The sequence below is a fragment of the Carassius auratus genome, chromosome 24 (genome assembly GCF_003368295.1).
Source record: "Carassius auratus strain Wakin chromosome 24, ASM336829v1, whole genome shotgun sequence".
NCBI lineage: Eukaryota > Metazoa > Chordata > Actinopteri > Cypriniformes > Cyprinidae > Carassius > Carassius auratus.
Genome location: NC_039266.1, coordinates 20282755 through 20294819, shown reverse-complemented (window position 1 = coordinate 20294819; position 12065 = coordinate 20282755). Strand labels below are relative to the sequence as shown.

The 12065-nt window shown below is 35.6% G+C and overlaps 1 protein-coding gene across 5 annotated transcripts in view; it reads right to left on the bottom strand.

Moving 5' to 3' along the window:
- The window catches only part of st18 (ST18 C2H2C-type zinc finger transcription factor), a 63298-nt gene that overhangs the window by 40019 nt on the left and 11214 nt on the right, over nucleotides 1-12065 (bottom strand). For 2 of the 5 annotated variants that reach the window (XM_026201516.1, XM_026201519.1), the window contains exon 1: nucleotides 8593-8832. The exons of 1 other annotated variant lie outside the window; for it this stretch is intronic. The gene's annotated coding sequence lies outside the window, so the exon portion shown is untranslated. Of the gene's footprint in view, nucleotides 1-8592; nucleotides 8833-12065 lie in introns of those variants that run through there. 2 more of the 5 variants (XM_026201514.1, XM_026201518.1) reach the window with 1 other exon arrangement.

Below are 12065 nucleotides of genomic sequence, written 5' to 3'. Positions count from 1 at the left end.
GCTAACAATTGCATTGCATTGTCTCTTCATCTTCCATTCAAAGGCAGAGATATCGCCTCGCTTAATTTGGTTTGAGAGAAGCATAAAAGGGCATCTGAAACCAAAAAAGAGATGGCCAGGTGTTAGCAGGAACAACTTCCACGCCCGTCCTCCGTTATCAGAGCACACTGATCTGGCCCATTGTTTCAGGACGGGAAGGTATCTCAATAGAGAGGACGTATGAGTACCACCAGGTGCTCGGCAATTTGTGAAGCCGTGTCTACCATTCCAGCTAAATCCTGGAGCACAAAAGACAGGTCTCCAGGCTCTGAAGCCCTTGGGTTAAAAAAATAAATAAAAAAGGAAAGGGAGGAGGGTGGGTTGTTCTTTTGGAGTATATCACGGGCAGGGTTTGAAAGGAGAAGACCCTTTAAACTCCTGATTCCTAATAAGATTGAAATGAACAGCTCGCATGGCAGCTGTACTTTTCCCAGGGTTAATTACCTTTCACTGCACTTGCCTAATGAGTCAGCTGTTCCTGTCATTAAACAACTCCACTTCACCATGGCTTCTTCATCCTCCACAAACACTGTCCCTCCTGTTTGCTCACTTGTTCCAGCTGGGGTGGGGTGAGACGGAGAGAGAGACAAGGGAAAGGTTGCCCTTCACGGCATATGTTTGGAAACTGGCGGATGCTGACAATGTTGAGCTCTGATTATGAAATCGAAACCCCAAAACAATCTGGCAACTCAAGTGGAGGTGAATTACACTTCAAATTTAGATTCACTCATAAACTGATTTCTTCACAATTTTACATTTATGGGGATATTACTTGGAAAACCAACTTTTCCCATATGCACAAGGATTTCTAATCAAAGAATTGATGCCGTTTCAATCCTGTTTAGTGAAACTTGATGATAAAAATGATGATAAAGATAATAATATATCATAAAAATGTAATACTATTAAAACAGCAACTAATTATAATTAATGTCATTTCTTTATAAGGACAAAAACTATTCAATCAGTGAAGTTTTACACTTAACGTAGTATACATGCACAAATTTATTGTTAATAATAATAATAATAATTAGATTAAAACCACAACTAATTATGGTTATTAGCATTATTTCAGTTCATTTATAAGGACAAAATGAAATAATGTTGAATCAGTTTTACACCAAGAATATATGTGCTACTTATAATAATAATAATAATAATGATAAACGAATGAATGCACGAATGAATGAATGAATGAATAATAAGCAAGCAGTAATAAAAGACTAAAACTACAGCTCATTTTGATTAATATAATTATGTAAATTCCTTTAAAAGCACAAAAATATAATAATAATAATGTATAATGTAATCTATAAAATTCACCCCTAAAAGTAGAATATGTCCTGATTACAATAAATAACAAAACAATAAATAATTATAATAGCATCAATAAAAATAAATAAATAAAACATTAAATGATAATAAGACATTAATCAATTAAAACTGCATCTACTTGTGGTAAATATCTCTATTTAAAAAAATAAAAAATGTGTAATCTGTAAAGTTTTACACTACTTATCGAGTCTCCTACAATAGTTTTTGTTGTTGTTTCAAAGTAACTTTAATAATATTACTGATCATTCTAAATGCTAAATATTCAGCATTAATATAAAATATTAATGCTAATTTATACATATAATAACATAAGTGTATATGAGGGTACTTGAGCCTCATTGATGAGGTTATCAGGGTACATGTGACAAAAAAAAAAAAAGATGGGAGCACTGCAAGACACTTTGCACGAGCCGAGTCGAACAGACAGACATATTCGACTCAAACGGTGTCAAATCCCTCTATAAACCCAAACGAGCCGGTCTATAACCCGCTGGAACGTCCTCTTTGGCTTCTAAACAAACAGCGGCAGCACGGACCTCTGCTTCAGCACATCTCCGACTGTGCCGTCATCATTTCAGCCCGGATACTGCAGCTCAGGCTGTTCGGGGAGTTTTAAGTGATTTCTGCCAGTGTGTGGCGAAATCCCCCGGCCACCTGGATTACAAACTCTAGTCCTTTAACTCATGCCAGTCTAAATCCATGTTAACTCGGATTTACCTCTGGCATAGGAATTCCCAGTCCGAGTAAGCTTTGTTTGGAAAGAGTTGCGCCTAAGTATTTTATGCATTAAAAAGAGGACTGGTGGGGAATTCTGATTTAACTAAAATGTCTAAAAGAGCTGAGGGATCAGGATCATGGATTTATCAAGTCTCATTCTGTAATCTTCTAATAAATAGAATGGATGCATGCACACTCTCGTCATAAACTTGGTTTTACAACTTGCTTTTAAGGTGCTTACTATAAATTATGTCTAGTGTAGGAAATAAACCGGAAATAAAAATCCATAATTGCCTTATTTTATCCTAATAACATGAATACTTGTGTAAGCAAAAGTGTAAAACAACACAGACAGAGAGCAAGCACACACACACACACACTATTTCTAAATAAAGCCCATTATAAATTACTAAACCAATAATAAAAATGTGCATAAAAAAAAGACATTTCAAGTCTTCAAATGAAAACATCCTAAAATGTCTCCAAAGAGAAGTTATAAGCAAACACACACACACACACACACACACACGCACAGTCGCAGACACACACTCATTTGTGACCCTACAGTGAGGTCACACTATTTACTACTTAAAAGGTCAACAAATGCACATTACGAGTTTAAAACAAGCTTCCCAGACCAGCAGATGGAACTTGAACATGATTATGCGCATCAATAAAATGAATAATCTTTAACGAAATGTAAATTTGACTTAACCCCAGGATTTAATAAAGAGGATGGATTCTGAACACTCTTAACCCATATTCTCATAGTCAGAGAGGGAAAAAGGATATGCATCTTTTAAAGGACCAAATGTTCGATAAAGAAGTACTTTGTAAATTGAAGTCATTTCAATATCTGGATTTTACCTGGGAACATTCGCATTCATCAGACTGACAAAAATGTCTAAATGGTGTGTGCATCACATCTGAACCACACACACACACAAATAAATAAATAAATAAAACTAGCCATGTGACAAATTATAAAATCTTAGTTTACATTATTTATGAATTTTTTGCTATTTTTAAATTTATTGCAATTTTTTGAAATTAAAATCAATATTTCATATTATAATAAAATATAAATTCTAAATAACTAAACTACACAAACAAACACACAAAACATGTGTGCATCATATCTGAAGCAAACAAATAATTGTAAAAATAACTAGCCATAAAATAAAAAAATATAAATATATTTAATTATTTAAATTTAATTTATTTAGAAATATTTTTTTATTCCAAATTAATGCGAAACCAAAATCACTATTTTAGATTATAATAAGAATATACATTCAAAATAACCAAATGATGCAATAAAAAAATAATTTTAAAAAGAATGAAAAAAGTTTTCAAGTATAAAATATAAATTTCATGTTTTTAGGTTTTTTTTTGTTTTGTTTTTTTACTTTCCACATCCATTTGTGTGTAACTGTGCAGAATAAAACTTAGAGAAAAACCGAAACATCAGTTAACATCCTCTGATTCAACAGTCCTGAAACAATCAATTAACCGTGTAGCATGAAGTCCACAAAATCAGCAAACACAAGCTCTTAATCTGCATCTTTGTGAAGAACCTACTTAAGTTTTCACATATGCCATTATCAGAACGCCACGCTTCCCAATGCATAACTAAACAAAAACTACAACTCCTCAAAAGTACAAACCTCACGATGAAATTTAAGAACTACATTGCGAACACAAAAGTAAAGTGTACATACGCAAAGACAAACAATGCATTAATTACAGTGAAGAGTTGTATCCAAAGAAGAGTGTCTCTGAAACATGCTTGCGGGAGCATCACCCCTCTCAAACACGACCCTGGAAATGACAGCTTACAAAAAGCACTGCACTTGTCTTGATGCATTTCACAGATCAAACCAAGCATCCTTCTCACCCACTACCCACCTCTCAGCTTCTCCCTCTCCCTCTTAACAAACACAGACGCGCAGACGGACACAAACACGGTCAGCAGGGCAGTGAAGGACCACCTGACTTACCACGTCCACACTAGCTTTTCACAGCGACATGAAAGGTGTTGTTAGTGGAGAGCAGAGGAGGTGGGGTCGGGGTTACGCCGTGTCTTGCTGTTGTGTCGCGTGGCGAGAGTGCTTTGGGTCTCTATCCCCCCGTTTGCCCCCCTTCAGCCTTTGTGTCATTCATTTAACGACCAATCTCATTAGGCAGCAACGCACAATGGGCTGAACTATTTTCAGTATAAATATACCACATGGTGACCCTCAAGGTATAACTTATGAAGGTCTGTCTAATCTCATAAAAGATGGATTGGAAAAGAAAAAAACGGTTCAGGGGTGTTCCAGCAAAGGTCACATAATAAATGAATAAATAAAGGAGAGAATGCTTTCATATATGAACTTGAATAAAACATCACTTAGGGTCTTAAAATATTCAGCCGTAATCTAATAAACGAATATAGTAAATGCAATTAATGTTATTTCAATTTCAGTAATGTTCCAAAAGATGCACCATTTGAATAAATATGCAAGGTGTAAAATTAGCATGAATAAAATAAATATATAAACATGCTATTAAAATATAAATAAAAATGTGTTCAAATTCTAAATATAAAAGGCGTATTGATTAAATATTAATATATGTAAAATGCTTATTAAATTTTCTTACGCATTTTAATTTCTTTAATATTTACCATGATTACAAAATATGAATTATGTACTTTTTTATTGAAAGACAGAGTGTTTTTTAAACATCAATACAAAACAAAAATAAATGTTTGTTTTTTATCAAAGTGAAGTAAATAAAAAACATGAATGGATAAAGCATCGCAAACTATTAATAAAAAAATTAAAGCTTACTGCACATATTATTCTTTCATTTTGTATTGCCATAATTTTTTCTTACTGTGACCATACCTAAAAAACAATAAAATAAATTAATAAAATAAAACATTTTTATAATATCTTCAATTACTTCAATTAAAGTTTTAGGGAAAAAAGAAAGATGCATATACTAATTATATATTATTATTTGATTGTACTTAGCAACCGTGACTAAAATGGATTTTATTTTTATTATTACTTAAATTTCTCCAAAGTGTAATAGAAAAATTAAAAAATAAACATTTTACAACCAATGCAATGTCAATATAAAACACTGTAAACTATTATAAAATTAAATAATCACACTTATTTCCTCAATATTTCAACCGTGCACACACAAATTTTTTTTTTTTTTTTACATTTATTATTATCATTACTTTATTTACTCCAGAGTTTTGACAAATGATAAAGAGATGGAGTGCATTGCCAATATCACTATTCAAAGCAAATAGAAATATCCTACAATCAGAGCGATGTTCAGTAAGGTTGCACAGGCCGCTGTGTCCTTCTGACTCCATATTGTCTTTCTGCTCATAATTCCATGTAAAATGCATTAAGGTGGGACTCACACCAGTGGCAGCTGTCCATAATCAGCAGGGACATGTCTATTGGCTAACTTGACCCATGTCAGTCGACAAAACAAACAGAGATGCACACACACACACACACACACCATAAAAAAAAAGCTTTCTAAAGCCCAGGACTTGCCGAGCGAGGTCACTGGAGATTTTCCAGACAAACGCAATCCGGAGGGGTGCTGGATGGTGTGTGTGTGTAGTGAAGGGGTGGTGGATGGTGTGGTTAAAAGAGGTGGGGTGGGGGGGGGGGTGGAAGAATAAAAAAGGACAGGCTTAGAATCTCATTTTACCAGACCGCACACAATCTGGGCTCCCACTGAACTATCTCTGCCTGACCGCTTTCTATTTATCCCTTATCAGTGTTTACCAACCGCTACTTCTCTTTCATTCATACTGTGCGGCAGTTCTCTTACTATCTGTCAACAGCTGACACCATGGAACAGCCTCAAAGGCATAGGAAAGGATCAAAACTGAACCAAAGCTGTTTAAACAATACAACAGAGGAAATAAATTCATAAATCCTAATTCTTCCCAGCCCACAAGGGTGCAGGCAGATCCTTTATAGTTAGGCCAACAAACACACCCGCAGCCAATGAGGTAACACTGCTATCAAGGTAGATGCTGAAATATATTCAGAGGGAAAAAAAGTGTCAAAAAGGCCCATGTAATTTTAATTACACAACGTGGCTTGCTGCCTTTTCGTGCTTTACATCGATTTACTTCTATTTTTGCACTGGATGTTTTTCAAATCGCATTCGATCTGTTATATGAAAGATATCTGCTCAGGGGAACATTTGACGTGTCGCTTGAATCTCTTAAAGCCAGTCAGATGGAGATGATTCTGTGCCTTTTGTTTCCATTTACACGTTTTCGGTTAATTGTGAATATAATTCCAGAGTCATCGCATCAAACGCTCGCCGCTAGAAATCAAACGTGGCTCTATTGTGTGTAATCTTCCTGCCATGCTCTTGATTTCACTTGCTTTTCTCCAACACACACAGTCACACACACACACGGCGCTCTGTTTTCCTGGACTACTGTTCAAAAGTTAAGTAATTAATTACATTCAGTCTATCACCAGCTGCTCCACAGCAGATGGAACATTTTTAAAACCTTGTTGAATTAAACCCACAAAATTCATTTGCCTGGATTAACCAAGTGAAGTTTGTGCATGGATGGCTTTGTGGAAGGAGAGCAAGAAAAAAAAAACAGGTAACAAGATGTTACACGGATACACAATTACGACGTTAACGTTTTGGTGGCGTGTCTTGATTTATTGAGCCAAAATGGCGGCGTGTCAATGTTTTGCTTTAATTTCTGTTGTACTTGTAGTTTTACTCTGCTGAATGGGTGTAAACCAGCAGGTTAAAAGGTCATGAAAGTTAAAGACGAACTCGGATGACCTAAAGCAGTAAAGCAGAGGATAGTGTTTCTGTGTTCAGCACTCATTTTGGAGAGCAGCACCATGGACAGTTCCCTAAACTCTCATTACACCACAAAATGAAACTGTTGCGCTCCTGTAATGCAACTCCGATCCTGACATAATTTGAATGAAATGTGACAGAGGAGTATAAAACATCATTCAGTTTGCTCAGGCAACACGCAATTCTGTTGACTTTAACTGAGCATCGGCGAACAACTTGACGAAATGATGAGAATCGCATAATCTGGGCTTGTTTTTATAAGGGAATTTTACTTTATCACAGAAATATCACAAAGTGCTGAATTTGAAGATGTCTACAAGGAGATTTTGACTTGAAACCAACAAAACTACTGTACATTTTGTAGTTAGTAAATGTTCTGTTAAATTAACAAAATACTAACAGTATTTTCAGAACAGATGTACTTATAAAATATTCTTTAATTAAGATGTTAGTAAATACAATACATATAAATCAATATATTAACCAGAGGGGGATAATATAATGATTAATTGTCTAAAACCTCATTTAGAACATTTACTGAACTAAAAGGATGCTATTTCATAGATTTTTTATTTTATATATATATATATATATATATATATATATATATATATATATATATATATATATATAAATAATAATAATACTGTACTTGTACTGAATGTGTTCATCAACAACAACCTAAAATATCAATAAAATAACCTGTTGACATGGCAATGACTCAAATTTCTACTTTGGAAAATTCAGCTCACATGCAAACTTAAGTGTACTAAAATAACCGGTTCATAAAATGCCATTTAGTTCAATTTGCAATGACATGCCAGTAGAGATTGTGTCATAATGTCATCTCCTTCAATGTTACTAATTAATAAAGGTCCTCATGCACATGCACAGAATCTTTTAGCAAGTCAAAGTTTCAGCTCGTCTACAATATAATATACAACCATAAAGTCTGTTTTATCCGTGACTCCACATAAACACAGATCTGAGTTTGATTTTCAGGTTGCAAGTGCGAAACTAAACTAAAACCAAACGGCGTTCGGCCGAAACGCAGCAGATTGAAGGCAGCGCTAACGCAGCCTAAAGCCTGAAAGTTTGAGATGAAAGACAGGAAGGGCTGTGTGTGCTCAGCTGCTGTACCGAAAGCCCAAGCTTTGTGCTAACACACAATGCTAACACGTCTAAGACTCGCTTAAACCCTCCGGCACACGCACAGGGACTTTAATTTAGGTAGACAACATCTACTGTTATCGGTGTGATTAAAAAATAGGTCATTCTTCTTCAAATACACAGCTTGAGCTGTCTAATCTGCCCTCGTGTTTTATGGATCCAAGACAGGTCTTGAACAAAAGTCGCTTTTGGTGAACAATAAAAAATAAGTACAAAATAAATTGTAAAAAAAAATTAAAAATATCTATAATTAATATTTAAAAATATATACATTTATAAAATAATAAAGTAAACAAAGTAAATTGTTACAACAAACAATCTAAATTCAAATTCTCATTCCAAACTTTTTTTTCGCACTGTCACAGCGTCGCATCCTCTCAGTTCAAACACAAACAGCTCGGTTTGCTTCCCAAACACCGACCACAGACGGCTTCAGCTACTGTCACATCAAAAAACAAGCAGAACACCAACCTACTTGACTGATGCTGAAAGTTAGCTGCGGAATCTGTGGTCCCTGCTCGGCTGATGCTCTAGCGCTGGAGCCGGTAGCTTTTGAAAGGTAGTCCCCAGGAATATGACACACTATGTCTGTGACAGCCCCGAGATAAGCACCTGCGTTCTGCTCTCTTTCTACGTCACACCTCCCTATTCACAAGCTCTCAATATGATGCACATTTGCACATCAACAGCAACCCCTCCACTACCACACACACACACACACACACACACTTCACTCCACTCCCACATCCGCAAAACATAAGAACCAGCGAGCAGAGGGGAGGAACAGTTTTTTTCCTCTCCCATCACTCTCCACATGCACACACTGATTTATCCTGCTTTTTCTAACATGTCCATGCATGTTTGTGGAATTGCATGCTTAAAAAAACACTAAACTTTCGCTTGTATATTGTTGTAATGGGTGTTTGTGCATATGTCCTTCCAAGCACCCCCCCCCCCCCTTTACCCCCATCCCACTCCACCCACAATCTCTCCTCCCCCCATATCAGTTACCATGCAAATGAGATGGAATGTCAGCCTTCGGTAGCAGATGGTCAGAGATGATAACAATGGCTCAACAGACCAGTTCCAATGTCTGCCACTTTATTGCTACGGAAACAACAAGCAGAAGTATATGTAATGAGAGGTCGGCCTGGTGAACGTTTTTTCTTATTTGCACTCCGTGCCCTTTAATAAATAAGTCTTAACCGGTTTCATGCTAGTTTGTATTGCACGAGTGCGGATGGACGCTGTTCGATGAGGTGGTTTATTCCAAACATTTTTGAAAAATTAAATCAGATAAATGTGTTTTAGTGAAAATAAATTGCCATCTTGAGATAAAAATGTAATATAAATTTTGACATAATTATGCTTTGAGAGAGGCTGACAATAACAAGCTTAACAGCTTTACAGTTTAATTTGATTTTATATGATTTTTAATCAAGGTGCTTCGTATAGTTAAACTCTAAAGCTGATATTTCCAACCTGATAAAAATTATTTGCAATAAATGCCAAATTTGTAAGAAACCATGCAAGTTTTGCAAAAATTAAAGGAGCTAAACTTAAACACAGAGCCTGATGTCTTATTCATTCCGTAAACTTCAAATTCACGAAAGTACTTTTAGTACAGTCTAAATTGTACAATTTCATATATTGTCATGTCATACAAATTATTGCAAGCCTGGATATTTCTATGAAAAAAAAAAAAATTATGAATAGAATAAATTATAAATAATTAAAAATATTAATATTAGGCACATGACTGACATTTTAAGATGTGTGATTTATGAAAAAAATCCACTTCGGAATAAACAAAAAATATTACAAAAATATTATTATTAAAAACACTTATCACTTTTATTTTTATTTATTTTTTTAAATCATACAAAATATGGATGAGATTATAATATCAGTTGATAAAGATTATACGAAATGGCTGCACTTTTTAGTTTGGAATTAAAAAAAATATATCAATAAACTTTTTCATAATAATTGTGTTATTTATAAATGCATTTAATTATGTCTTTACAGATATACTGTAAAGTGGTTAACAGTTTTGCAGTTTAATTTAAATCTGGTATTTCTACAAACATTTCAATGATTACCATAACTTCGTAAAATAAATCATCCCCTTAAATAGGTGTAATGAAATTGTGATTTTTATATATATATACATATATATATAATTTTTTTTTTTCTGGAGAAGTTCATCACTTCAAAAAATCTAAAATCTAAAAAAAAAACTCTATTCGTCCAAAATGTGAAACATCTTATATATTAAGGACATGGGACAGGACACATCTGACCAAATACTAATTATAATAATCTACATAAAAAATTTAAATTACAATAAAAAAAAGAAAAGTTACTGGATTTTTGCTACATATATAGGTTTAGGAAAACCTCTAGAATTACACATAATAAAGCTTTAGTTGTTAGGCATCAGCTATCCTAAAATCCTCTAAATCATGTACACGAGACACAAATGGCAGCCGTTTTATAGATAGACCCCGTCTGTGGGTTTGATGTTGTTTGGTGACTTAGAGAAGCAGGACTAGTAATTACGCGAGTGATGAGGTGTAATTCCTCCCTGTAGACTGTCACTTTTGGGAAAGGTTGGGTGAGGGGGGCCCGTCTGGAGGACATGGCGTTTACAGGGTGTGACAGACAAAACCCGGCGGCGATGATGTCACGGCACTCCTTGAGCCGGCTGACTTTTGCAAACGTACACCCATCAGCAAGAGCAAACAGCGAGTGAGCCTTTAACAAACACAGGCCGGATTACAATGACAAAGAGTGCCACACTTCTGGAGGGCGAGGAGAGGGTTTGAGGGGGGGACGCCCATGGCCAAGTGCTCAAAATGAGTGAGAACGCACGAGGGGCCCACAAGATGCTCCCATCTGATGCACGTGTCCTTGCCAAGACCCCTCCAAACCCCCCTTTCCCTGGGTTCAGCGAAAGCTCATATCTGTTTTGTTCTGTTCTCCAGAGGATAAGGCGCAAGCACAATGTCCGGCGAGTTTTTCATCAGCCGAGCGTGAATTTTGAGGAAAAGAGACAGAAGGGCAAGTCATTACAAAAGGTTTGGCGGTTGATCTTGTTGTAGATTTCATTTGAAAGTCTAATTCCGCAACTGCTTTCAGGAGGTTTGTCACTTCTATATGTGCGAGAGGACAGATTGGACGCACTTGCGACATAAAACAACATGTTTCTTACTTCTGTAATCTCCCGCGACACAAGTGAGGAGTTGTCGCTACAAGCGTCTTATTTAATGGAAAACCTGTCTTGAAGATCCAAAGACTGCGCAATCTGATTCCAATCAAGACGTCGCTGAGCTCTCGTAATTTGCCGAGACAGCTGGCGAAAGAAAAGAACACGACACATAAATAAGTTTTAAATGGGATCAAGTTTGTTACAACAGTCTTGATGAATCAGTGGATGGGAAGGAAATCCTATAGGAAGGAATATTAATCATGCTTTTCCATCGAGGATGTGCGGAGCATCAGGAAGTGAATAAAAGTGCATTCTGGGTGTTAGATTTGGGGTTTTATAAAAATAAAAATAAAAAATGCACACATGCCACAATAGGTGTATATTAGAGGGAAAATTAGAGCTAAAGTGGGCGAAATGAAATGACATGTCACACAAAGGTCTGCGTTTTTCAAAGTACACGGCATGTTTGGAGAAAATGTTTGATTGCGTTTATAAAAGTATCACACTGGGTCACACATAATGTCTAAAAGCTTTTTGCATTAGTCCGCCAATTATGTAAGCAAAGTTAAATGCATCTGGACCCTGTTGTTTATGTGCCTTAGTCAATCCTACACAACTCTATAGTTTAGACAGAAATGCTTACAGTGCCACATTTGCTGCAGTATTTTAAAGACATTTTGAGAGCTCAATTACGGCGCACGAATCCAATGTGCTGGAAAACAAAAAATGTGAC